General features: G+C 41.7%; 1 long non-coding RNA gene across 1 annotated transcript in view; it reads left to right on the forward strand.

Annotated features, from left to right (window-relative positions):
• The window catches only part of LOC132540938 (uncharacterized), a 60575-nt gene extending 38341 nt beyond the window's left edge, over window positions 1-22234 (forward strand). The window contains exon 3 of the long non-coding RNA XR_009552141.1: window positions 21936-22234. This is a non-coding gene — a long non-coding RNA (uncharacterized LOC132540938). The remainder of the gene's footprint in view (window positions 1-21935) is intronic.
• The last annotated feature ends 1391 nt before the right edge of the window (window positions 22235-23625 follow it).

The following is a 23625-nucleotide window of genomic DNA, read 5'->3' on the forward strand; positions in this document are numbered from 1 at the left end:
TTCCTCAGACCACCTCTCCAGCTTCAATTTATTTGCTAGAGCAGTTCTCAGAACTCAGAGAAATATTTTATTTACTGGGTCAGTGGTTTATAACCACTGAAAGATATTACTCAGCAACACACAGATGGAAGAGATGCATAGGACAGGGTAAGAGAAAGAGGCCCGGAGCTTTCATACCTTCTTAAGTATCCCATCCTTCCCACAGACCTCCCCATGTTCACCAGCTCTGAAACTCAGTCCCATTCTGGTGGGTGGTTTTTGCTGTTGTTTTGAGACTTCATCGCACAGACATGATTGATTAAATCACTAATCACAGATAATTGAACTCATCCTTCAGTCCTTTCTCCTTTCTTTGGAGGTCTGGGAGTGAATGTCTAAGAAACACTGCTGGGAGTCGGGCTGCAGCGCAGCGGGTTAAGCACAGGTGGCACAAAGCACAAGGACCTGCATAAGGATCCCGGTTTGAACCCCGGCTCCCCACCTGCAGGGGAGTCACTTCACAGGCGGTGAAGCAGGTCTGCAGGTGTCTATCTTCCTCTCCTCCTCTCTGTCTTCCCCTCCTCTTTCCATTTCTCTCTGTCCTATCCAACAACGACAACAACAATAATAATTACAACAATAAAACAACAAGGGCAACAAAAGGGAATAAATAAATAAAATAAATATAAAAAAAGAAAAAAAGAAAAAAAAAGAAACTGCTAACAACCCATTTGGGAGATGGGAGAGTAGGTATATTTTCTGCATTTAAGTGCATTGCAGATGGTGTTTTGCTTAGTGTAGTTGAAAAGTTTCAAATATATTATAGTATAGAGACCATTTGAAATGAATTTTCTATCATTAGGAAGCAGAAAGTAGCTTTCTCTCCAAAAGATAGTCATTGGTCATTGGAAAGATAGTCATTGGTCATTGGGTGGTCATTGGAAAGGGGAGGAGCATAGAGAGGCTGGGTGGATGGGAGAAAGAACCACAGGTAGGTCTGAGAACTTGAAGGAAGATTGAGTATAGCAGGTGGGATGCTCAGCCTGTTTGGGGAAAGTACTAAAGCAAAGTGGGTTGGGTGTAGGGAGAAGAGAATCGATAAACAGAAAGAGAAGTAGGCATAGACAAGGCGGAAACTAGTTCAGAACACATGGTTTAGAACCTCTAGAATAGTGTGTTGGCAAAGATCCTTCACAGAAGGATTTGGGATGGGAATGCTGAAAGAACATCTGCTCAGTCCAGTTCAGTCAAAGTTGGTCACACACTTGCATCACATGTCTATATCCTGAGCACTAAATAGCAGCATGTACTGAACTAACAAGAAAGAACTCATCATAAGGATGAGTTCAAATTTCCAAAGACTTTACTGAAGCACAAATCAATATAATTGCTTTGGGTGCCCTGAGGATAAATATATTTAAATGTGCATACATAGACAAGTATATAAAGATGGTGATATCCATATATGTGCATCTACATGCCTAGGCATGTGAAATGATGGTGTCCAGGCTAGTATGCATCTGTATCAGTACCTGAAGATGGGATGATGGTATTCAGGTTATATACCAGGGCCACATTGACTTTGAGGTTACCAAGGAGAATCCTGCCCAGTGAAACACATCTGTGGTTTCAATTCCAGATAAACATAGTCTAATGTCCGTCTGTAGTACACGTCCAGTGTGTGTCACACTGGAGTAACGGTGTCTCTGAGGGGAATCCCATCCATGCTGGGTCTCCTGGAGGGCACAAAGAATGTGGAAAAGTCAGGAGAGGCTTGGACCCAGAGAATACTGATTCCTAGCTCTGCCCTGTGACCTCAAGTATTTAGAGCAGTATAACATCTTCAAACCACGGGTCCCACACAGTCACATGGAGATAAAAACACTCCCATGTACAGGCTCATGATAAGCATTAGACAGAATCTACCTCTGGTACCCACTTCTAGGTGGCTGTCTAATAGAAAACCAGGATAAATGATGGAATCTAGTTCTTCCTGTTCCTGATCTTCATTACCATTTCTCAAACAATTTTAAAGGCCAAGAATTGTGTGTTGGGGTGTGTGTGTGTGTGTGTGTGTGTGTGTGTGTGTGTGTGTGTAAGTGTTATGAGGCATTGGTATAAAGATTTCATGCCTTCACTAACTCCACACCACTGATCCTTTTTAAAACAAAACAAAATAAATTTTACCAGACTGATAATACAGTTTCCTTGTAAAGATCTGAACAATGGAATTTGTAAATGCATCAAAATCCAATGGAGAAGACCTAAAAAGCAGCCTTCAAGTTCTTTTTCTCTGCTTGACATACTTGTACATACACATCCTTTTTTTTCAGTTATTAGATCATATGACACATAGTATTTCATGACTCTCTTAAAGCATGAAGTTTGCTGATTGTCTTCTACATTAGTCTGTAATCTGTTGCTCTCTATTTTAAGAAGCTGAATAGTATTTGCAGTGTATATATATCATATTTCATTGAAGCTATTTCCCACTGATGGACATTTCTATTATTTCCAATATCATAAAGCTACAGTATTTCTGTCTCAGTGAGTTTGTGGTTATATAAGAATAGATGCCAGAAATGAAATTGTGGCTCCAAAGGTCTACCCATTTATAATGTTGGGTTTACCAATTTACTCTTCTGAAAAATTGAAAGGGAATGTCTAAAATTTGCCAGTAGTATTAATTTTCAGCTTTAATAACTTTGTTGACATCCTTTAAGGTTCAATTCTTTATTTATGAGTGATACAGAGCATTTAACAAAACATGCTAACCATTTTCATTTCTCCCCAACACACACACACACACACACACACACACACACACACACACACACACACTCTCTCTCTCTCTCTCTCTCTCTCTCTCTCCCCCTCTATTTCATTCTCTTAGCTTTCTAGAAGTAACCTTATTTTAGTGAATTGTAAAAGTTTAAAAAAAAAACTCCCTACAGACATTATGTTTGCCTTTTCTCTTCTTTTCTCTTCTTTACTTTTCTCCTTTCCCCCCCAATCATTTTATTGAGGAGGTAATGGTTTAAGCACAGTGTTTGACACATGAGTACAATTTCTCAGCTCTCCATGATAAGTGGCTCTAAAAATACTCTCTCCCCCAACTTAGGTCTTTTCCCACCTTCTTACATCAGCACCCTAACAACCCCCACCCCAGTTCCCTTTCTGTAGTATGCTAAAACCAGTCCCAATTTTACTTTGTTGTTTTTCCTTTCTGTCATTATTTCTTAAGTTCTGTGAGTAAGATCATCTGGTATTCATCCTTCTCTTTTTTGGCTTATTTCACTTAACATTATTCCTTCATGCTCCATCTGGCCTTCTAGTTTTTAAAGTAAGCAAAATCCAGTGACAGGAGGCTTGACTTGGTCCTCAGATTCAGGCCTGTCTGCATCTTGACTAATATTTCATCCCTGTTCCTGGATTTCTGTTCTTCCCATGCTCCAAGGTGAAGGAGATTTGCCAAAATCTGTTTAGATGTTAAAGATGCATTTTGGGGCATTCACCTGGCCCCTCAGAGTCAGCCAAATTTTGCCTTCCAGTGGGAGAACTCAGAGAATGGAGATAAAGGTCAGCTGACATGCATTAGACTGCCCCAAGGTTTCAAAAATTCTTCAACCATTTTTGGGACTGCATTGGCTTCAAACTTAAAAGCCTTTCCAGTAGATCAACTTGGCTGCACCCTGACCCAGTATTCAGATGACCTGCTTTTAGCAGGAGGAACACAACAAGAGCGACATTATGCTTTTCTATCCTACTCTTTTTTTTAATTTTTATGTTTTTCATGGTGTAGATAGTTTACCATTTTCTGGCTTAACTAGTCCATTTTTTTTCTATTTATGGCTTCAGGGTTCTATATTTTCCTTAAGAAAACCTCTCCCTTGCTCTCTCTGTGTTTTCTTTTTCTCTTTTTCCTCTCTCTCTCTCTCTCTCTCTCTTCCAAGGCTTAGTGCTGGCACTACCAATCCACTGTTACTGGTGGCCATTTTTTCCATTTTATTGGATAGGACAGAGAGAAAGTGAGAAAGGAGGAGGAAATAGAGAGGGAGAGAGAAAAATAGACATGTACAGACCTGCTTTGCTCACTTGTGAAGCATCCCCCCTGCAGGTGGGGAGCCAGGGTTTGAACCCATATTATTACTCAGGTCCATGTGTTTAATCAACCAAGTGCTCTACTTCCTGGGCCCTGTTTTCCTTTTTTACCTACCTGTGATGAGGACTGTTAAAGTGCTCACTTTTATTTAGACACTCTTCTCTTACACATGCCACTTTATTTCTGGTCTTTTAAATTGTATTCAGTTATTAGTTGGTCTGTGTTTCAGTGTCAGAATTTCTGATTGGTAATTGTAGTTTTTCCCTTTCACTAATATTCTAGTACTAGTATTCCCAAATCCTACTTAAAGATTAATGAATCGATACCCCAAGTACTTACAACCCATTGAATGTATAACTGCATTGAAGCTTGTTTTTATAATGGAATGTTAGGCAGAATTGTAAAAGGATGGAACACTGGATGTAGGCAATCACTCTGCTGAATCACACACATATATATATATATGTATGTATATATATGCTGAATGAAAATTTTTAGACACGAACATATACTATAATATTTCATCTACACAGACTTCCTGAACAAATAAAATTCCCAGTGGAAAAAATCAGGTTTTTGTCTCACAGTTCAAGTAGAATTGGATTGACAGATACATAGGGAATCTTCTGGGGGAGGGGGGATGCCAATGTTTCAACTTGTGTTAAATAGATGTACCCATACCAAACATTAGGACACATTCACTTATAATTTGTTTACTTAACTGCATGATTTTTTTCTGTAAATGGGAGACAGAGAGATACCTGCAGCCCTGCTTCACCACTCATGAAGCTCCCCCCTGCAGGTGGGGACTGGGGGCTTGAACTCATAGGTCCTTGAGTGTTGTAACATGTGCGCTCAACCAGATGCGCCACCACTCAGCCCCTCTAGATTTATAGATTTAACTGGAAGAGGACTTCAAATAACACACACACACACACACACACACACACACACACACACACATCCCTGGAATCCTTTTTTGTATTTACTTTTTTGGTAGGTCTACACAATTCTTTTTTATTTTATTTCATTGCCACTAGTGTTCTCACTAGGGCTCAGTATGCCTACACCATACTGGTGGTCATTTTTTCCTTTTTTTTTTCTTTCTTTCTATTTTATTTGATAGGACAGTGATAAATTGAGAGGGGAGAGGTAAGGAGACACCTGCAACACTGCTTCACTGCTTGTAAAACACTCCCTTCTGCAGATGTGGAGAGGAGCTCTAGCATGGGTCCTTGCACATGATAATGTGTGTGCTAAAACAGGTGTGGCACTGCCTGCCTCCTCCGTTCCCCCTTACATTTTTACTATGTGCACTTAACCCAGTGCACTACTGCCCAGCTCTCCCCCCCAATTACATTTTTAACTGAATTGCTGTATAGACAAAATATTGGTTTCTGTGTGTAGACCTTCCATCTGTTGAAGTTATTAAACTCTTATGAGTTTAATGATTTTCAGAGATTACCATGGATTGTTTAGATATGCAATCACTGTGTTTTCATCTTGTTTTCAAATGATGACTGTAAGCCCTACCCCACTAGGGAAAGACAGAAATAGGTTGGGGGTATGGATCGCCAATACCCATGTCCAGTGGAGAAGCAATTATAGAAGCCACATGTCACCCCCTTCTGCACCACATAAAGAATTTTGGTCCATACTCCCACAGGGATAAAGAATAAGGAAGCTGGGAGTCTGGCGGTAGTGCAGTGGGTTAAGCGCAGGTGGCGCAAAGCACAAGGACCGGCGGAAGGATCCCAGTTCGAGCCCCGGCTCCCCACCTTCAGGGGAGTTGATTCACAGTCCGTGAAGCAGGTCTGCAGATGTCTTATTTTTCTCTCCCCCTCTCTGTCTTCCCTCCTCTCTCTGTTTCTCTCTGTCCTATCCAACAACAACGACATCATCATCAACAACAATAATAACGTGAATAGTAAAAAACAACAAGGGCAACAAAAGGGGAATAAATAAATATTTAAAAAAATTTTTTTAAATAGAGTAAGGAAGCTTCCAATAGAGAGGGTACATGGAACTCTGGTGGTGGAAATTGTGTGGAATTGTACCACTATTATCTTACCATCTTATTAATCATTATGAAGTCACTAATAATTTTTAAAGTGATGACTACATTTGATTACAGTAATATTCCTTATACGTTTCTATTCTTTTCTAGTATTCACATTCTTTTTTCTTACTTCCATGACCCCCCGAAAAAATGGATGTTAATAACGATGAGGAGATCCATTTTGGCAAATACAGGATGTGAGGTGAAGCATTGGCAGGTATATTGGTCCCATGCTGGATCTTGATGCCCTCCCTAGTGAAGGCTTAGACTCTGAGGAGCAGAAGACCCTCTGGCATATACACCAGAGATTAGCTTCAGTTAAGAGTCTCCCTGGATCACTTAAGAATTGGGCAAATCAAATGACAGACTTGGCATATAGTCATTTGGTCTATCTCAGGCAGGAGGTCATGGTAACCTGGACTATGGTTTTAGAATGTGAAGGAGAAGAGGAGTCAAGGAGGTTCTAAGTTTCTAACTTGAGCAACTGGTTGCCATTCATTGTGGGGAAGAGTGTGGAGTGTGGAGAAGCAGGTTGGACTAATAGAATGTTTGGTATGTTTGGATCATATGTTTGGCATTCAACTAGAGATACTGGGTTGCAATTCAAGAGACGATGCCTTGGTACTCTTTCCAGTACTCTTCCCGACCCTAGGAGGGTCAGGTGCTTGACCCAGCTTCCCTGGATATCATTCCCAGTTCAGCCCTGCTGACGCTGGTATCCCCTTACTATGGGGTCACGTAGTGCTGACGCTGCTTTCCTCTGTACCTCTGAGTGTTCTTTTCTTTCTACCTGGCAAAATTTACCTCCACTATAGCTTCTAGATTGGACTGTATCTGGCTCTCAGTATCTCTTATGCATTTGTTTATAATTTATTTCAAATAAGTATTTGAGTGTATAGCTTGCCATTCTGATCCAACATTTTACAATCATTTCCTTGGAAACCCCTTTTTCCTCATGTCATGTCAGCACATGTTTCATATCAGGGTTTCCACCATCATCTCATACTTGGAGAAGTGCAGATGAATCTACCCTGTTGATTGCATCTCCTTTCAAGCTTTTCTATTCAGAGGATTGATGTTACCATCTGGTATGTTCCCATCATATGACTACATGCTACTTTTGCTGTCATCCAGGACCTGGTCTAACTAGCCCTGGGCATGGAACCTCCTCCATTGTCGACATCTCTGTCCACCGAAAGACCTGTTAATGCAGCCCATCATCTTTCCCTCCACAGGTTGTGTTCCACCTGGGCCCCATGCATCCCTGCCTTTCTGTATCTCCTTTTCAATACCCCCTTTGTCTTCTACACCTTCAGTGACTCTCTACTGCTTACTGGCTGTATTCTAATACCTCAACTCAAAAAATATGGAAGGAAGAGACATAGGAAACTTCTTGCATGGGAGAAATTGGAAAGAAAATATAATCTTCCCAACACAATAAATATCCCCCCTCAGGTAAATTACATTGTCGTGAAAATGTAATTTGCCTGAGCTGAAACTGTTGTGAAAATGTAATTTACCGAGCTGAGAAATTAAAAATGAAAGTCTGCTTTGAGGTGATGCAGACCTCATTGAAAAACAAATGCTAACTGACTCCCAATCTAAAATTGATCCTGAGGAGAAAGGTGAAGTTGGTGGCTGTACAGGAGTGGGGACACTCGTTGGGGCACAGGGAAGTTTATATTTCTGTCTTGTTACTGGAGGAAACTGGTGGCCAAGATGACAGTTAGAACCCTGTGCAGAGACTCTCTGTTCACCAGGACACATGTGGACCAGACCCCCTAAATTTAGGAATCCCAGATGCTGCGGTCCCTGCCTTACCCGCCACAGGCAGAGTTCCTGATTGTTTGTCTCAGAGGATGTTTTGGACAGGGGTTTTGACTTTAGTTTTGCAGAAGGTTCATCTTGGATAGTAACACCAGAGTTGATTGATGGCCCAGGCCACACTGCCTTCTCTGAGGTGCAGGCCAGGCTGTGGCTTCAGTCAACGGCAGCAGGACGCCAGCTGAGATGCTGCGGATCCCACAGGCGGTGCCTGATTTCCGGCAGATGTCCCAGATACCAGACAGGAGAGCCCACCACAAAAATGGTTGCGTAAAAAAGGCCTGCTCAGTGTGACCTGCCAGCCAAAGGACAATGACACCCCTCCTGGCATGTGGGAAGATCCAGGCAGTTCTGAGCTCACACCTGGGAGTATCAGTTCCTATGGGATAGCAGGCCTTGACTGGTCAGGCAGAATCTTATTACAAGGATCCTCTGCAGTGTCCTCCCTGACATAAAAGGAATAAACTGAGGCTGGCTGTCCCTTTCTCTCCCTTGCACTTCAAGTACGATGCTAACAGGAGGCACTTGGAAATAACGTTGGAGTTGACAACCAAGAACTTCAACCACAACTATCCACTGTGTGCCCAGTACTTGTACCTATCCCTGTTGAGTGGGGACCCCAGGCTGCAGGACCTAGTATGGGAAGGCTCACATTCAGGCGTCAGGTGCAGGAGCTTTCAGAATGAACACACAAAAAAAGCTAGTTGATTATTATATAGAGTGTCGATTATTCCTAAAGTCCAGGAGATCAAACCCAGGACAATGAAAGCACGAGGGAGTGGAACAGGAAGAGTTGTATGAAGAACCCAGGATGCTGCCTGAAGCAGGCAGGTTAGGAGCACTTATGCAGAAAGAGGGTCTGGGGGAGAAAGCCAGGCTTCCTTCAACCTTTCCTGACTTCAGCTTTCCTCATCAAAGATGCGGACACGGAGGCTCAGTGGCTCCATACCTAAGAGACCCAGTCTGGGAGTTGAATCAGGTCTCTGAGGTTCCTTTACAAAAAAAACAAAAGAACTTTGTTCTTGCAAATGAAGGAAGCCAGATGACTTTGAAAATCACATGAATAGGCCTCATGCTTGTTAAGTATAAAAATTGCCCCAAACCCCCAAGTAGCCCCCTCCCCATCAGGCCAGTTTTAGTCAGGATGTCCTGAGTTTTCTTCCTGCTTCTCCCTGAGGTCTTCCACTCGTACTCCCCACCATCTTGCACCATCCTGGCTTCCTCCAAGATGCCTTCTGTTCACTCCCTACCATTCCCTCAGACCTCCTTCTGCACTATTTGAATGGGCTGTTTAGTGAACAGCTGACTAATTCTCCCATTGGAGGTGAGTTCACTGGCACTCAGATCTATAGCTGGCCTCCCCCTCTACAAATTCATCAATGAAATGGGCAGGGCCAACTAAATAGGAAACAAGCTGAAGGACTGAATGCCTGATGGAGTTGTCAGTCTTAGCTTGGAATACCAGCATTGAGAGGATGTCCCTAAAACCAGGTGTTAGGCATGAGGCAGCCAACAGAGTGTTTGACCCTCTCTTCTTCAGCTGGGAGGAGCTGCCATATTTGTCGAGAGATTGTATGTGATGTAGACAGTCACTTTGAAACTCATCAGCAGTGTGAATGAATGGTCATGGGCATAACCAGTCCTCTGTGCTCAGGGCTCTGAAGATGTCCAAATCTGCCAAGTGTTTACTCTGCCTTCCTGGTAGAGTATTAGTTAAGAGAGAATAAAGTCTGAAAATACCTTGCAAAGTTATAACTGTACATCCAGGAATTCAAACTTGTGAGGCACTGAGTTGTGACCCAGGATCAGGAAGATCACAGCAGTTCAGTGCTCAGAGGTCTTCCTCAGGATGGAGTGTTTGTAATGTGCTCATGGACTTACAGCTCCTTTGGGGGATGGCTAGTTCCCACACACAGGCTAAGAACAGTTTCTGTATGGTAGTCACTGAATAGACACATCTTAAATAAGCATTGAATGGCATTGTCCTTAAGAAGCAAAATATTGTGTGACATGACAGGAGTAACAGTGTATGTGGATCAGGTGGAGAACTGTTATTAATAATATAGGAACCTGAAAAGTATCAGAATTTCTTTTAAAAAATTTTTATTTATAAAAAGGAAACACTGACAAAACCCACAGGATAAGAGGGGTACAACTCCACACAATTCCCACCACCAGAACTCTGTATCTCATCCCCTCGCCTGATAGCTTTCCTATTCTTTATCCTTCTGGGATTATGGACCCAAGGTCATTATAGAGTGCAGAAGGTGGAAAGTCTGACTTCTGTAATTGCTTCCCCACTGAACATGGGTGTTGGCAGGTTGATCCATATTTGCACCCTATCTCTCTCTTTCCCTAGTGAGGCAGGGCTCTGGGAAAGTAGGGCTCCAGGACACAGTGGTGGGGTTGTCTGTCCAGGGAAGTCCGGTTGGCATCATGGTAGCATCTGGAACCTGGTGACTGAAAAAAAGAGTTAACATATAAAGCCAAACAAATTATTGACTAATCATGAACTTAAAGGCTGAAATATTGCAGATGAAGATTTGGGGTCTGCATTTTATAGGTAGTTAGTAGGCTTGTTTTAGTTGTATTCCAAAGAGCCCATGACTATACTATATAGTTTTGTTTTGGATCCATCTTGGATCCATCTGATATGCAGGTGGATCCAAGTCATTGAGGAGATGATGTCACAGCTGGAAAAAGGACAAGGAAGCTGGATCAGGGAAGAGAGTAGCTCCCAAATATGGGAAAGGGGTGTTGACTGTAAACTCCATAGACTTGATCTGGGGCCCATATTCAGTTTAGGAGCCTATGTATCCTTGTAGGTCTCTGCTTACATTCTGAGGTCATGAGTCATGTGAACATGTCTTTTTATAAAAAAAAATTACTTATTATCTTTATTGGACAGAGACAGCCAGAAATTGAGAGGGAAGGGGGTGCTAGAGAGGGAGAGAGACAGAGAAACACCTGCAACACTACTTCACCAGCTGCAAAGATTGTCCACTGCAGGTGGGGACCAGGGGCTTGAACCTGGGTCCTTGTGCATTGTAACATGTGCACTCAACCAGGTGATGTGCGCCACCACCCGGTGCCCTCAGTATTTCTTATTTTGACTTAACAGTCCCACAAGAAATATTTTACCTCTTTCTCTTTAAGGTGACAAAATAAACTTCTGAGAGGAAAGGGGTCACAGTTCATTGAGGGAGATTCTCCTATAGCCTTTATCCCCTGGTCTCTAATCTAAAGCTTCTTCTGTATCTGTGTATACTGTGTCTGTAGTATCCTTAAAGCTGTTGGTGCAGAGAGCTTATGTTGTATAGAGCCCAGTTGGGAGATGACACTGGGATTCCCAAGAACATTGTTCTAGCAGTTACAAGTTGGAATTGCTGTGGGACACCCAACCTGGCTGCACATGGAGTAGTGTTCAAAACTAAGGCATTAACCCCTTCCTCAGGTCCCTTAACTTTTTTTTTAAATTACATTCCTTATTTATTTTCATTTATATTGGATAGAGACAGAGAGAAGTTAAGAGGGACAAGGAAATGGATACTGTGTGTCGAAATGGAGACAGAAAGATACTTACAACACCACTTCATGCTCATGAAGCTTTTCCCCTGCAGGTGGGGACCAGGTGTTCACAGGGTCTTGTGAATGATAACATATGCACTCAAGCAGATGTGCCACCACCTGGTCCCTCTAAAATCCTTTATTTTAAGAAATGTATTTATTTATTTGGCTACGGAAGAAGGGCAAACGCTAGAAGAAGAAGAATTTATTTATTTTGCCACCAGTGTTATCACTATGGCTTGGTGCCGGCACTACAAATCCACTGTGGATATGACCATTTTTTCCTTTTTTTTCTTCTTTCTATTTTATTGAATAGGACAGAGAGAAATTGAGAGAGAGAAAGAGAGAGAATGAGAATGAGGAGATAGAGGAGGAGAAAGGTAGACACAGACCAGCTTTATCACTTGTGAAGCATCCCCCCCCCCCCCCGTACGTTGGGAGTGGGGACTCAAACCCAGGTCCTTGTATTATGATAATGTGTGCACGGAACCTGGTGCACCACTGCACCTCCCCCCCCCAGATCCATTAAATAAAAAGGACAGAACTCCTGATTCTAAGACGGCATTGCTATCCATAGAAAGTAATCTCTGGGAGTTGGGCGGTAGCGTAGTGAGTTAAGCACACATGGTGGGAAGCGCAAGGACTGGAGTAAGGATCCGGGTTCAAGCCCCCAGCTCCCCACCTGCAGGGGAGTTGTTTCACAAGCGGTGAGGCAGGTCTGCAGGTGTCTATCTTTCTCTCCCCCTCTCTGTCTTCCCCTCCTCTATCCATTTCTCTCTGTCCTATCCTACAACGATGACAACAACAATAGCAATAGTAACTACAACAGTAAAAAACAAGGGCAATAAAAGGGAAAATAAATAAATAAATATAAAAAAAAAAGAGAAAGTAATCTCTGTGTCCCCACTGTTGACAAGACAGTTTTGTGGGTTTTTTTTTTTTTGCCTCCAGGGTTATTGCTGGGCTCCATGCTTGCACTATGAATCCACTGTTCCTGGAGGCCATTTTTCCCATTTTATTGACCTTGTTGTAGTTGTTATTATTGTCATATCTGTCATTGTTGTTGGATAGGACAGAAAGAAATCGAGAGGGGGGGAAGACAAGAAGAGGAGAGAAAGATAGACACCTGCAGACCTGCTTCACCACTTGTGAGGCGACCCCCTGTAGGTGGGGAGCCAGGGGCTCGAACCCGGATAGCTTTGCACCATGTGCGCTTAACCCACTGCACTACCACCCAGCTCCCAACAAGACAGCTTTCTAACTGCAGTCACTGCCCCACACACCACAGCAGAATTCTTCCCGATGGGAACTGATCTGAAGTGCTCCGACAAATGCCTGAAATGCAGGTGGAGATGGAAAGACAGAAGTCCTGTGCTTTCACAACCCTTGTTGCACTACACAATATTTTAGTACAAACTATACTTGATTTTCCCTTTAAAAAGAGACTATTCTTGATCTTTAACAGCTCACGAAAATGCAGTAAAGATCCCTTTGATGATGTCTCCTTGCGAAAGTGCTGTCTGTATGAAGGATTATTATTCATTTGCTGAAAACTGTGTTAGGTAGGATGAGTGCCAGTTTCCTTGGCATTGCAGTGTGTTATTCTTGGCTCCTCTTTTATTGCCCACACAGTCCCCTTTTCTCAAAGGGTTGAGTTCTGGTGGCCCCAGTTGCTCACACAGGTGATCTTGTTCACAAAGGTGATGATACTTAACACATCGGGAGAAGTACCGGTGTGGAACCAAACATTATGCTCTTTTGCACCTTTTTTTCCCCAACCTCCTGGTATTGCAAAGATTCCTACTCACTGCCTCCAGCTTTTTCAAACTTTATTTTCTTCTTCTTAAAAGCTTACTTGTGTACTACATGAGAGTGAGACAGACCCACAGGAAGAAACGAGCGCACTGTTCTTTCATATCTGGTGCCAGGGATCAAACTTGGGTTCTCACACACTGGAGAAACTCTGCTTTACCCACTGAGTCACCTCCCTGGCTGCAGTTGTTTCTCCCATGACAAAACCCAGGAGCATAGCTTTCTGACTTATCATGGAAACAGCAGAGGTAAACAGTTTTTCTGGGCAACTGTCTGACTTTATTTTAGTGAGAGAGCTTCACAGTTGCCATGGGAGAAAACAAACATGTTAATGATGCCACTTCTGCTTTTTGTTTCTTAAACTGCAACATAAGTTGATATTTGAATTCTAATTTCTGATAGGATCTCCCCCCCCCCCCCCCCCCCGCCGAGGAATGTAGGACTCTACAATTCTATATTGTTCTTACACCTCTTTTCAACTGCTTTGGGTAGTGGTTGTTAGCCTGTCTGGACAGTGTTACCTTCTGGGATTTAAAGCTATTCACACTGATGTCTGTTCTGGATATGCAAATGCTGGTTCTGGGCATGCGCAACGGCAAAGTTTCTCAGGAATTCTGAAGTGCAGACAATGTTGGACACTGCCAGATATTTTTTTCTTTTACATACATTTTTTTAAATTAGTGATTGAATATTGGTTTACAAAATTACAAGATAACAGGGATACAATTCCACACCATTCCCACCACCAGAGTTCTGTGTCCCCATTTCCTTCATTGGAAGCTATAGTGGTTCTCCTAAGGTCACAGATATGGTTTAACTATTATTTCTATATCTATCTATCTATATACCCATTTTTCCTATGGTTCTGCCTTTTCTTCCTTTCTAGGTCACATGTACACTTATCACTCCTTCTGAATGTCTTTTCTTTTTTCCTCTTCTCTCTCTGGGTTCTCTAGTCATCTTCCCCTAACATTTCTTCCCCTCTGGGAGTATGAATCAAAAAAAATTTTTTTTGTTTGTTTCTTTAAAAAAAGTTTTAAATTATATTCCTTCATTGGATAGAGACAGTCAGAAATCAAGAGGGAAGGGGGAGATAGAGAGGGAGAGAGACAGAGACACAACTGTAGCACTGCTTCACCACCTGCAAAACTTTCCTCCTGCAGGGTCTTGAACCTGGGTTTTTCTGCATTGTGTGCTCAACCAGGTGTGCCACCACCCTTCCCCTGGACCAAAATTCTTTTTTGAGGTGTAGAAGGTGGGAATTTTGGTTTCTATAATTGCTCCTCTGCTGGGCATGGGCATTACTGCTATATTTTTAATACTTCCACCATCATATATTTCTGAAGGTGCATTAGGTGTGAGGGGTCCTGTTCTCATTTTATCTTCTTTAGTCTGCAACAATAGAATTTCAATGCCTTAAGCTTTTGAATGTTTCAAGTTCTGGGTCTGCCTAGATTCATCAGAAAATGGAGAAAAGTCAAAAGTACCAATACTTTAAAGATTGCTAGTGGCCAGTTAGCTAGATTTAACCTGCTATCAGATTGTAGCTGCATTTTTAGCTTACTTTGACCTATTAAGAAAAGATGGTTTTTCAAGTGGTGAGGGTAGTTGTGTGATTATTCTTTTGACCTGTCTTCTTAGGCATGCATTGGATCGACCTTCTCGTGGTGCATCCCGTGAGTCCCCATTTATTGGGGAAACTGACGATCCTTCCTAGCCGACTGAATCCACATGGATCCCAGTCACTTTCAAAGCCAGCAACAAGCAGACATCAGGCTCAACCTGACACTGTTGACTGGCTACAGAAGAAGGGCAAACACTAGAAGAAGAAGAAGTCAAATGTTAGCTCTCATATGAGGAAACTGACAGGAGGCATTGGTGGTGGGAGGTGTAGGGGTTGGAGACAGAGCCTAAGGAGACAGGCTTGGGGCTGATTTATCTTTATCATGACCCCAAGGCCTTTTCAGGGTCAGGCTACTTATCTCTCCAGGAGAAAGAAAAAATTCTAGGAGAGGGCTTAGTTACAGACCTTTTCAGAGATGTCTTGTTTTCTCACTTCAAAACCATATTCTTGAAGGCTGGTTGGTAGTTCATCTGGTATCATGTAACATTATTATGTACAAAGATCCAGGTTCAAGCCCCCAGTCCCTACCTGCAGGGTAAAAGCTTCAGGAATGATGGATCAGTGCTACAGGTGTCCCTCTGCTCTGCTTTTCTTTTCCTCTATTTCTGTCTCTTACCTTTATCAAAAAAAAAAAAAAAAAAAAAGAAGAAGAAGAAGAAGAAGAAAAGAAAAAAGGGAGGAATAGTCTCCCAAATAATGGATTCATGTAGGCCCCAAGCCCAGTAATTACCCTGTGACAAAAACAAGCAAGCAAGCAAGAAAGCAAACAACACATTCTCCAAGATCAATGGCTGATTCTTGTTCCTGTTGTTAACTCACCAAGTCAACATTTTTTTTCAGATATTTATTAAAGAACAGTTTCAAGTTCATAGCAAAAATGAGCAAAAGGTATAGAGACTCCAGATGCAGCCCTCCATACTTTCCCATTATCAACATCTCTACCAGAGGGTGTGTGTGCTGCAATGGATAGACCTGCACCTGTGCAACAGAATCACCCAAAGTTTACAGTTTAGATTAGGGTTCACTCTTGACATTGAATGTCCTCTGCATTTGGACACTTGTACAGAGCAGTATGCATTCATCAGTAAAGTCCCATATAAAGTATCTTCTCTACATAAAAGTTCTCTAACTCCACCTGTTCATTGCCTGACCCTAGCCTACTCCCAAACTACCACAAGTATTGGAAGTTATTGCTCTTTTTTTGACTCTGTAGTGTCACCCTTTTCAGAATGTAGGGTCCTTAGAATCCTACCGCATGAAACCTTGACAGATTGACTCCTTTGACTTGATGATATGTCTTTCCTCCCTGACTTTTCACAGTTTTGGTAATTCACTTATATTTATTGCTGGACATGGTTCCATATTCTGTTTGACATATTGTTTTACCAATCACCCACTGAAGGGTATCTTAGTTGTTTCCAACTTTAGGCTATCATGAATAGAACTACTATAAACATACATGTGCAGATATTAATCTGATAGAAGTTTAAATAAGTACTAAGGAGTATAGTTTCTGGGCTTTCTGGTAGAAATACATTTTGTTTGTTAAGAAATTGAACTGCCAGGGTAAGGGTAGATAGCATAGTGGTTATGCAATGAGACTCTCATGTCTGAGGTTCCAAAGTCCCAGGTTCAATCCTCTGCACCACCATAAGCCAGAGCTGAGCAGTGCTCTGATAAAAACAAACAAAAGCAAATAAATAAATGAATAAATAAAAGAAGAAATTGAACTGATGAATGAGAGTTCCCAGTGTTGATTTTTAATGCACCTGTAGTCAAATAATCAAAACTTTATGTCACACTGTGCCCCCTTTCCTACTTCTAAATGCTGAGAGAATTCTGCAGGGATAAGGAAGTCAGAGAAAACTGACTGAGAATTTATGGGTTGGACAATGTGATAATCCCTTCCTTAAGGGCAGCTTTATTCTTACATTATTTTGATACTTATCGGACCAAGGCAGAGTCTTATAAATACCTTCATGCTGATAAGGACCCCATACTTTGGAGTCTTTGCACTAGGAATCACCATGACTGACAGTATTCTGCACTAGGAATCACCATGACTGACAGTATTCTCTCTCCTTATTACCATAATACACACACACACACACACACACACACACACACACACACACACCCCTGATTGCATTTCTCTGCCATTTTCTGGGCAAAGGTGGAATTAGGCATGCTTATCGTAAACCCCCAGCTCCATATGCTCACTTTTCTCCATCATAAACACGCATCATTTCCCCAACAAAGTCATAAGTAGGTAATGATTGTTGCATTGTCCTAACTCGGCCTATTGCCAGGCTCTCTCTCTCTTTGGAATGTTCTCCATAGCCTGTGTTGAGCAGATTTGATTTCCATTTTGCAAGTTGTTTCCTGGTTAGTAATGTCTTTCTTTTCTAATTGTTCATGAGATATCCTTTTGTTTGTTTGTTTGTCACCAGAGTTTATGCCTGTGTGATTCTATTGTCCTTGGCAGACTTATTTTTAAATTCCAGATAGAGAGAGACAGGGACAGGAAAAGAGAGAGAGAGGCAGAGAGAAAATGAGGGCAACATAGCAGATCTTCACTGTCCATCCAGCTTTCCCTTGCATCAAACACAGTGCTCCCATGTGGTGCCTGGGGCTTGAACCCTCTTCGTGCGTAGCAAAGTGTGTATTCTACCTAGTCTCTTGTGTGATCTTTGGATACCATAACAAAAAGTCCATTTAGTTTGCACCAGAACTGATCACCTTTCTGCTTAAATCAGCATAAGAAAGGCTCAAAAGAAAAAGGAGGTGTAGGGAGTCTGGCACTAGCGCAGCGGGTTAAGCGCAGGTGATGCAAAGCGCAAAGACCCACATAAGGATCCCGGTTCCAGCCCCCGGCTGGCTTCCCACATTCAGGGGAGTCGCTTCACAGTCAGTGAAGCAGGTGTGCAGGTGTCTATCATTCTTTCCCCCTCTCTGTCTTCTCCTTTCTCTCTCCATTTCTCTCTGTCCTATCCAACAATGACGACATCAGTAACAATAATAACTACAATAGAAAAACAACAAGGGCAACAAAAGGAAAAAGAAAGAAAGAAAGGGAGAAAGAAAGAAAGGAAGGAAGGAAGAAAGAAAAAGGAGGTATAGTATATTAGTAGATATAAATTACTTTGATCTCCCTTTTTGATCTTATGTGCCAGTAACTGAAACAACTAGGACCAGAAAACGAATAACAGTTCTGTGGTATTTCATGCTGTCAATTTTCTAGAACTTGTATAGTCCCCACATTGTTGGTGATGGCAGATGAAGCCCCCAATGGCACTGATCTGTCTCTTCTTCTGTCTCCATGGTGTTGGAACATACATACAGAAATGATGCGTTAACCATCAATGTCCAGTCTTTATGGATCCATGTAAAAGGAGAGAGGCCACATTATAAAGTGAGAATGCATATGTTTTGACATATACACACTAGTCTTCACAGCAGAGGTATCCCAGTGTTGAGTCATTCTGTATCTCTTGCCCACCAGTTCCATCACACACACCTAATCTGTACTGTGAATACAGTGCCTGCTGTGAAGGGAATAGATCAGTTCAAGTTCAGGCATAAACCCTGCAGCAGAGGACACCTCATTCTGGAGCAGACTCTGTAAGGTGAATAGTCCAGGCCACACACACCCGGCTGGCAGAATGGTGGTGTTACCTGGAGCAGATGATACCCTGGGTCTGAAAACTACATTTCTTTTTTCCTAGCACTTTTTTTAGACCTGGAAACTGTTGACTTCCAGAAAGTCTATAGCTTTGCACCCACTGGTGGCTTTTTTTTTCTTAACAATACGCTATTTCTCCAATCTCTCCTTTTACATCGTACAGTGAGGAAACCATGGTCATAGTGACACACTCATTGTCCTTTCTGATAATAGTTCTGTGGTTGTACAGATGTACTCAGGAGATTCTAGAATTCCTTGAAACTCAGTCACTAAGCAAGTGAGTATTCATGGCATGGAACTTGGTATAATAAACTGCTCAAGACAAAATGTGACTTGGATAAATTCGTGTACATACAAGTGAAGTGCTAATTATAATGCCTCCTTTTTTTTATCCATTCATGAAGTTTTCCTAAGTACTTCTAATTTAAAATTTGTACAAAGTAATTAAAATTATCAAGATATGTGCTTGCAGTAAATAGTCATAATCACACCTTGCAAGTCGCCTTGCAATTTATTTTCCCTACATTATCAGAGGACACTGATAATGATGCAGTAAGTTTTTACTTTTCTGTTTTTTGGCACTTGGGAGATTTTTTTTTTTGCCTCTAGGGTTATTGCTGGTGCTTGGTGCCTGCACTACAAATCCACTGCTCCTGGCAGCTATTTTTTTCCATTTTGTTGCCATTGTTGTTGTTGTTATTGTTATTGGACAGGACAGAGAGAAATCGAGAGGGGAAGACCTAGGGGGAGAGAAAGACATCTGCAGACTTTCTTCACTGCCTGTGAAGTGACACCACTGCAGGTAGGGAGCCGGGGCTGGAACCAAGATCCTCATGCCAGTCCTTGTGCTTTGTGCCATATGTACTTAACCTGGTATGCTACCTATACCCCAGCCCCAGGAATCTTATGAAGCCAAACCCTTCTTAAAGGGGGCAGAATTCCAGCAATGGGAACCTGGCAGAAAGTAAAATGCATGTGACTACTCCTTCCTGATGGAGTGGCTGGTATCAGAAAGGCTGATGTTTTAATCTCATTTACTAGCTGTGAGAGTTTGTATTTAACTTCCCTGGGATTCGGTGTCCTCATATGTAAGACAGAGACAGGAGCGTTCTATTCCAGTGTACGCTGAACAAAAGTAAATGTACGATTGAATGTGACTGCTTTAAAATTCATAGAGGCCACTTGTCATGTAGCAAGTGCTTACAAACTGGGAGCTGTTATTGTGTTTGCATCTGAGCAAATATTGACCCATCCCACTGGGAAATCTATGGGGATAATAAAATAGCAGAATTCCATTTTCTAGTGTTTATCATTTTCATGATTTAACTGTTATAATGCAAAATAAGACTTAGCTTCAAGATGAAAATGGCTTCACTTTTGTAAAAATAAGAGACACCACTTCTAAACCATATTGTAACTTGCTGGTCTTTTGTATGCAAGGAACAATGAACTCCAGAGTGCTTGGAGTGGAGTGGATTACAGCAAACCATCCACGGGTTGTGCAGTATTTCTTAACCAGCTCTGAGGCCCTCAAGTCACTGACTGTGGATAATAACCTCTCAACAAAGAGATGTAGGGTATTTAAGATGAGTTTGTCATACTCTGAAGAGGTAGGAGCAAGACACTGTCTTTGAATGAAATGCTGTGCTATACTTTAACACGAAGCTCAGTCCCAAAGGTCCCTGCTCACGTATTTGTCTTTGAGAATTTGATCAGGCACATACCAGAGCTGGCATGTGATGATTCCATGAATAGCTCCACACCATCTCCATAATTTTAGCATCCCCTGCCTTTTAAGAATTTCTGAGTCAGCCATAAAAATGCTGCTAAAGATAGTTTTGACTAAGAATGATGTCGTTCTGTTCGGCCCATAAACTATCAATCAGATGCCATATTTTACTTTTCTATTTATAGAATGAAAAAGTAGAACAAAAATAGAGCAAAAGTATTTGACGTTTACTCAGTTGCCTTTGATTTGAAACATGGCGTCTTTTATATACCACAGATACGTAATTTTGTGGTATGTGACTTGTAAATAGTTTATCCATATTTGGTCACTTAAAGGGTCTAAAGGATGGACAGTTTGATTTCAGAAGCTTTGGACATCACTTAAGGCAGATGAAAACCTGCAGTGGGAAGGAAGGAGTGGAGGCTGTTGAGAGAGGGAAGATATGTAAGCTATATTTGTATGGGGCGGGGGGTGAGAAGTTGAAGTGATGGGTTCTGCCAGCATAATGGTGTGGACTTGTCCTCCTGTGATTTTCATACAGTCTATTCAAGTTGTCATCTTAATGAGGAAATTAGAAATATGGGATATTTGGGGGAGGTTGATTTAAGTAGCCAACTGTCCTTCATGACATCCTGAGCAAATCCACACTTGTCCCAGATTTGCACACGTGATAGGAAGAGGTGATAGGAATCATCAGTATTTCTAACACCTGGGAATTAATGCAGACTGCCACTCTCTATCTATTCCACACCATCTAACTACCATATTCTTCCTTTTATACTCCTTCCTTTCCTATCTCTCTTCTTTCATTAAAAAGTCAGAAATGAAAAAAAAAATGATATTGTGCTCTTTGGGACAAAATTGATGGAACTAGAAGTGACGGTGCTCAGTGAGGTAACTAAGAAAAGTTTCTCATATGTGGGATATACAGAATTGGAAAACATAAACTTGAAACAACAACAACAACAATAAAAAAGAGTGACCAAACTCTAAGACTTTGTGAGAACTATGAAATCTGTTGATGAAAGAATAGGGGCACAGACTTTGGTGGTGGGCTCAGTACAGGACTACACCACTGTAATCTTATAATCTTGTAAGTCATTACTAGATCACTAATAATTTTTTAAAACAGCTTTTGTGTTTGTAAGTGAAAAACAAAATATAAATAGCCCAAGAAAGAAGAAACTATTGAGTTCTGAGCAAGTATTATCTCTTACCCATTTACAAAATAAAAGTGTATAGACCTTTCCCATATTTGGGAGCTACTCTCTTCCCTGATCCAGCTTTCTGGTCCTTTATGCAGCCATGACATCATCTCCCCAGACAGTAACTTGGATCCACCTGCATCTCAGATTTCAGGCTCAGGGGAAAAAACAAACAAACAAACAAAAAACACTAGTACAAGCCCTTTGGAATATAACTAAAATACGCTTACTAGCTATCTACAAAACGGAGACCCCCCCCCCACCCCCAAACTCTTCATCGGCTCTACTCCAGCCTTTAGGTTCATGATTAGTCAACAATTTGTTTGGCTTTGTTTGTTAACTGTCTTTCCAGCTACCTGGTTCCACATGCTAGCATGATGCCAACCACACTTCCCTGGACAGACAACCCCACCAATGTGTCCTGGAGCTCTGCTTCCCAAGAGCCACACCCCACTAGGGAAAGAGAGAGGCAGGCTGGGAGTATGGATTGACCTGTCAGCACCCATGTTCAGCGGGGAAGCAATTACAGAAGCCAGACCTTCCACCTTCTGCATCCCACAATGACCCTGGGTCCATATTCCCAGAGGGATAAAGAATAGGAAAGCTATCAGGGAAGGGGATGGGATACGGAGTTCTGGTGGTGGAAATTGTGTGGAGTTATGCCCCTCTTATCCTATGGTTTTGTCAATGTTTCCTTTTTATAAATAAAATAAAAATAAATAAATAAATAAACATCAAATTCTTTTTGGGTACAATATGGGCATTAGGTTGACATTAGGGAATACTGTTAATTACAAGTGGAGCAGCTCCTGTGCCAGGAATAAACTTGTTTGTGTCTATTTAAAAGGCTGACATGACTCATCTATGCTGAGTTCACCCTTTGATGTAGGTGCCAGGTAGGATCAGCTCTTTCATGGGCATCATCATTAATTAGTGGGATGGGCCTTCCCGCTGCCAAGGCATATTGCTGGCTCACTCCAGACTTTCTGGGTTGTCATGGAGTCATTGGAATAGATACTTTTCACCTGGTAAGGTATTTATTAAATAGAGGAAGACCAGTTGGAATCCCCAGACTCTAAAACTAGACCATGTAGAACTGAAGATGACCACCACCACCGCCACCGCCACCCCACCCCACCCACCCATGTCCCTGAGTCCTACAAAGTCACCAATGTCAAGATCAGTGAGTGTACCTCTAGGACTCAGGAGGAGAGAGAGAATCCCTGACTCTCCTGGAGCATCTCTGTCTCTACACTCCAAAGCCAGGTACTGACTACCAGCTGTCTTCCCAGTGGGCTCCATTTGAAACCAAGGTAGGTAGGGATAGTTGGGAGACCAACATCATCCTTGGGACACCTGTACTATAGAGTGTGGGCAGGAGGAAGTCTAACAGAATAAATTCAATCAGATTTTCTGAGTCCTCTCCATTTCAGTGAATATGGTGTGGACCCAATAAAACCTGGTAGAATTAGCATGGAATAAGTTTCCTTCCTGGAGGAAACTTCACAAGTTCTAGAATAATCTGGCACTTTGTGTCACATGATTAGATGAATCTTATACAATAAAATTATGACTGCTTTATTGAGGTTTTTATTATGTTTCAAGCATTATGCCCTACACACATTCTTCTTCAGTTCTCACATGTCTAAGTGATGTTATGATGCCTTATATTTATATGACAAAAAATTGAGGTCCACACATAGCTTGTGGCTGAATTGGGATCTGGATCTAAGTTATCTATCTCTAAAGATCATGGCAATACAATGTAGCAAAATGTTCTACTAAATATTGTTTTAAAAACAGCATAAACTTCTAGAAGGTGATTTTTTTCATGAAAAGTCTCTCAGTTTCCCCAGTGATTTTTGAATATCCAGGGGGAAATAATGCAGTTTCCATAAACTACATGACCAAAAAAAAAAATCCACATATATTTATTTTGATAAATTTACTCTGATATTTCTAATAGACTTGTAGAAATAGGGGGGACACAGAACACTTTTGTAAAATGTCAGATAATGGATGGTATTTGTATGTGCAAAGTG

This window comes from Erinaceus europaeus, chromosome 10 (genome assembly GCF_950295315.1).
Source record: "Erinaceus europaeus chromosome 10, mEriEur2.1, whole genome shotgun sequence".
Lineage (NCBI taxonomy): Eukaryota > Metazoa > Chordata > Mammalia > Eulipotyphla > Erinaceidae > Erinaceus > Erinaceus europaeus.